Here is a 6,000-nt window from a genome sequence, read left to right as displayed (position 1 = left end):
AGTTTTCTCGTCAGCCAATAACCTCTTGGCCTCATTAATGTAATCTAATTTGTCCTGGACCACAATACTTCCTCCCTTGTCTGCAGACTTAATAATAATATGGGGATTAGACATGAGATTTTTTAGTGCTTTATTTTCAGCTGAGGTGAGATTATGACTATGTTTGCTAGTTTTATGTGCATTGTTACACATTTCCAAAAAATCTGAATAAACAATTAGATAAAACATTTCTATGCACGGGCCTTTTGAATGAGTAGGGTAAAACACTGATTTGGGTTTAAGATGTGTATGTTTGATGGGGGGGGGAACTTATGAGATGTTGCGTAAAAGTGACTACTTCGTCTCCAGACATGTCTTCAAGATCCCATTATGTCGAACCCTCTATATAGAGTTCTTCTAACATGGCAAGTGCAATGCCTGTGTCACTATTGGAAGGTTGTGGACACTGTCCTGACCTTCCATAGTATCTAGGTTGTCATCATTTTTATTCTTATTCTTGGATGACTGGATGGAAAAGTACCTTTTTAGAGTGAGATTCCTTATGAACTTATTGAGGTCCTTGAATAACTGAAACGGGTTGGGTTTGGTAGATGGAGCGAAAGTGAGGCCATGGCTAAGTACAGAGACATCCTCTTCTGTGAGTACAGATGAGGATAAATTATATATTTTTATTGTTGAAGTCGTGCTTTCCTCAACTGGGGTTTTACGTCTGCCTCCCCTACCTCTGTGGCCTCTACGCCGTATTTTCTTTTTCGGGCTCGGTTGGAGGGGCAGCTCGGCCCTAAAAAAGAGACCGCAGTGTCATTGATTGGTATATGATCCATGAGTGGGGAACTAAATAATATAGTAGGATCATTGAAAGTAGATGTAGTCTGTCTGGATGACTTTAATGTGGGACTCTGATGTGTGGAGTGAATATCAACACAATAAACTCTAGGGTTTTTGCCCAATACACAGGATGATGCAGCAGTACTAGGGTCTAGGACCAGGTCATTACTTTTAGAGGAAAGTACTCTATTATTGGGTGTGGGTGTATCATGTATAGGTAAGCCAGATGGATTTTTATTTTTATTTTTTATCCATATCCTTACAGATTTTCAGCTTATTACTGGAAGGGTGATCCATATTACCATAACTATTGTTATCTTTATTCTGTTTGTTCTTATACTTATTCTTAGTGTTGTTATGGGATATATGGGTATGTGGTTCAGTATTCACTGCGGAATGAGTCTCGCTACTGGGTGGGATGGAACTGGGCTGTTTTTTCCATGGATGTTGAGGTCCCTTAGAGGGGGACCTGTCCTATATGTCTCACCCTTCTTAGTGTGCGTATGACATAAGTTTCCAAGGATGGAGGGGGCTGTATGGACATAAGGGAAGGAAGAGAAGAGGACGATGATGACTGAACAGAGGTACCTGATTTTTGGTTCCATGAAAAAACAATGTTGCGATTATAGTCATCCAAATCTCTGCGGAATTTTCCCAATTTGGTACAAATGAGGAATTCCTTCTTCCTCTTGGTATTCTGTTTTAACGTGTGTAACCATCTCTTGGGTAATACCGTAGATAATTCCATAATCTCCTAAGTCAGAATCTGAACCTGGTGAACCATTTGTTCATATTTCAGCTGTCTCTGTTTGATTATGATCTGCATCCATTTCATGGTGCAGAAATCTGAGACTGCATGCCATTCCTTGGTATGTATATTATCTAGAAATGTGTATTTCTTCATTACCCTAAGGCCCCTAGGGGTAATGTGTGAGGAAAGATATTGCTTTAGAAAGAACCCGTCCCACCACTGGGTGTTGGCGGAATCAATGATTCTCTCTAGTTTCCTAAAGGAAGTGCACAATCTATGGTAGTACCCAAAATAAAACCTGATACAGGCTGTTCCAACACAATGGAACTCAACTCTACACATGTTACAGAGGATGCTGGGGCAGAAGCGAGCTCTCACTATATATTCTGGTGAATATGGACTTAGAGGACATTCTTGCCCTACTGCAGGTTAGTGGGACATAGTAGGCAACATTATAGAGATGCTCGTACCCAATGAGGAAGTGACACTGGAGGTGAATCATTACGACTCATCTGTTTCCTCTGTGATCCCATGTGTGAGAGTCCTGAAGATGCTTCTTCAACAGAATGAAGGACCCAACACACGTGGCATCAAAGCATGTAGGCAGGCCATGAGTGACAGACTCGCCAAAAGGTTTGAGAAGCATGAGGAGAATAAAACTGTTGTGCTTTCATGTCTTTTGGATCCTCGATACAAGAACCATCCTTTCTCCTCTGATGATGTATTGGACAAGGCAAAGCAATGGCTGACAGAAGATATTCAACAGAAGGTGCAGGGGGTTCCTCCTGATGAAAAGAAAAGTCAAGGACAAGAAGAGAAGGTTTCTGATGTGGAAGAGCAGGATGCAGGAGAAAAATGTCCCAAAAGACAATGGACAGAAGAGAAAATTCATTGTGGTCAAATAGATGCAATGTTAAGCAATTTATTGGGGCCTCATGCAGAGGATTCATCAGAATCGGTAATAATGAGCCTGGATGATGAACTTCATCTCTATTTGAAGGAACCACTAGTTGACAGAAGAAGTGATCCTCTTCAGTGGTGGAAAGAAAATGAGGCACGCTACAAAAGACTTGCTTCTCATGCTAGAAGATACCTTTCTGATCCTCCTTCCTCAGTACCAAGTGAGTGAAGTGGCAGCAATTTATAAAAAAAAAAAGCCGTTTAACTGGTGAACATGCTGAAATTTTATGCTTTCTGCACTATAATATTGTTCTACTTAACTGGGAGTATTGATTTGAAAGTGTAGTCTAAAGTTGTGTCTGTCCACCAGTCCACTGAGTCTGTCCAATCCACTGTCTAGCTTGTGTCTATCTATTTTTTTGCAGTCAGTGAAAAAGTGATAGAAAAAAAATAGACATAGACAGTGGATTGGAGTCAGTGCCAGAGGACTACTGCTGCAGTAGAACGCCACTCACTGTTGCAATCATTTTAAATAACTACTGTAGTAGTGAAGTAGTGATTTAAAATTATTCCAATGAGTGATTGCCCTACTGCAGCGGTAGCACACACAGTCCAATCCACTGTGTAGCTGTTGCCTTGCTTTTCTTCTTGCAGTATTGCACTGACTGCAGTAGTTGCAGTGAGTGCCATACTGCAGTGCAGGATAATCCTCCACTGACTCCAGTCCAATCCACTGTAACATGTGTAGATGTTGCCTACTTGTCTTGCTCTTCTTCTAGCAGTATTGTACTGACTGCAGTAGTTGCAGTGAGTGCCAAACTGAAGTGCAGGATAGTCCTCCAATGACTCCAGTCCAATCCACTGTGACATGTGTAGCTGTTGCCTACTTGCCTTGATTTTCTTCTAGCAGTATTGCACTGACTGCAGTAGTTGCAGTGAGTGCCATACTGCAGTGCAGATAGTCCTCCACTGACTCAGAGTCCAGTCCAGTCCAATCCACTGTGACATGTGTAGCTGTTGCCTTGTTTTTTTCATAGCAGTTGTGCAGTGTGTAATGTGTTTTTTATTGTGTAGCTGTTGCCTTGCTGTTTTTATAGCAGTTGTGCAGTGTGAATGTGTATTTTATTGTGTAGCTGTTGTTGTTGCCTAGTTTTTTTCCTAGCAGTTTTGCGCTGACTGCACTGCAGTAGTGAATTAAAATTCCACTACTGCAGCACTTTATTATACATTAATGCACCATCAGATATATGAAAATATCGGCCAATATCGGGCGATACCAATATGCGATCGGCAAAATATCGGTATCGGCAACGAAAAAACGATATCGGGCGATAACTAATTGCATTATTATTTTTCTGCACATTGCTTGTCCCCTTTTTTGTTTTATGGGTGTAATCAGGGCCAGATTAACATAGGGGCTAGTGGAGCTGTAGCTCCAGGCCCCTAGCTTGAGATAGGCCCAGTAAAACTGAATACACACTATACAATTTTCTTTAGATTTTTTTCCTTTAGATTTACAAAACAACATATAATATGAGGTCAAACCTAAACACTTTCAATTTGTATGCAATCAGGCAGGCCCTTGCACTACATAATTGAAGGTACAATCTATAGGAAATTGAACAACAAAAGTTGTATAGTGTGTATTCAGCTTTAGTCACTAATGCCTCGTACACACATTCAGATAATCGGACGACTTGTCGTTCGCATTTTGTTGCATGATAATAATATCGAATTCAACAATGCATATAAACGTAGGATTTTTTCGTACGATTCTGGAAAAGCTTCCTGGTTGTGTAGCTACGTATCAGATGGTGCAAAATAAAAACAATGGTAGCCAGGCTTGTTCTGTGCTATTTTAGTGTTTCTGATCATGGTCAGTCTTTGTTGATCGATTTTTAGCAGACGCATAGTGTACTGATTAAACGATTGTCGTTTCGCTAGGCTATTGTACAACAGAAGTTTTTTTGTTTGTCCCTTCGGATTTTGTTGGACGAACTGTCGTGATCGGCTGTCAAAAGCTGTGTGCTAACGATCAGAATATCGTGCGATCAGGTCTAAAGCGAGTTTTATCGTACGATTATCTGAACGTGTGTACGAGGCACAATGCTGCCCAGCTCTGTGTGTGTACAAATGATTGATATGTAAATCGTGGACTGTATTCATATGTAAATCATGGATGGCAGGCGGCACTGATCTGTAAATCACGGAACGGCAGGTGGCATTGATATGTAAATCATGTGTGGCCGGTGGCATTGATATGTAAATCATGTGTGGCAGGTGGCATTGATATGTAAATCACGTGTGGCAGGTGGCACTGATATGTAAATCATGTGCGTCGGGTGGCATTGATATGTTAATCGCGGGCAGCAGGTGGAATTGATATGTAATTCACAGGCGGCATTACTACTCTTACACTACAGAGAGGCACTCTCTCTCCCCCCTGTCTTTTACCCCCCTCTCTTTCACTACCCTCTCTCTCTACCCCCTACTACCAATCTCACCCGCCCTTACCCTCTCTCTATTTAATTTAATTTAACTTTTAACAAAAATTGTTTGTGTTTTCATTGTATTTATTCCCAATCAAGGCCCACCAAAATCCTTAGCACCAGGCCCATGATGCTCTTAATATGGCCCTGAGTGTAATGAGTAGGGAACTTAAACCCTGACTTAAATCTTAGTCTAGACTTCTGGGAGAATCAGTGCACCAATCACACAAGCAGGAAATTACATTTTATAACCATTCTGTACACCAATTGTGAACAGAACACCTCCCAGTTGCCATATTGAAAGATCGAAAGGAAAAGTAATTTTTTAATTACAATAAACCTGCTGCAAAGAGGAGGTAAGATTTAAATATATATATATATATATATATATATATATATATATATATATATATATATAGCACATCACACATTACCACATAAGTATTTAAAACTACAAAACATTTAAAACATTTATTTCTCTAACTATATGAAATAGATGTAAAAAACATTAATATATAATAAAATAGAGAGAGGAATGGGAATATTGTCCCCTATTACAGTATTGTTATGTCAACGCATTTCACAGAGTGATTCATCAGGACATGGGCAAACAGTGAGTCTTCAATGTATTGCAATACAGGTCTACAAAGATCAACAAAAATCAATCGAAATTACATCAGGCTACACATAACCTCATATGAGTGTATATTTTAAGGGTAGTCACAACAGTTCCAAATTACTCCCATATCTCACATATTCAACATACGTACTGTAGATGGTACTGCATAAATAGAAAGTAAGAAGTGGGGGATGTAAACAGGCTTTCTTAAGGTTGGGAGGCCTACAGTGAAAGATAACAAAGTAATATGTAATAAAAGACAACACAACCACAAAGGGAATTATATAAAACATAAATGCCAATCCCAAGATCAAAGAAGCCTAAATTTGTTTCTAGAGAATCTGATACATTGCCAACTCACCTCACAAAGCATATATCCAGCAAGATAACATCTGCATATGCACAAAGCATGG

This window comes from Pelophylax lessonae, assembly GCF_965119305.1.
Source record: "Pelophylax lessonae genome assembly, chromosome: 8".
Classification (NCBI taxonomy): Eukaryota; Metazoa; Chordata; class Amphibia; order Anura; family Ranidae; genus Pelophylax; species Pelophylax lessonae.
The sequence above is the reverse complement of the archived record's forward strand: the minus strand, read 5'-3'. Positions refer to the sequence as shown.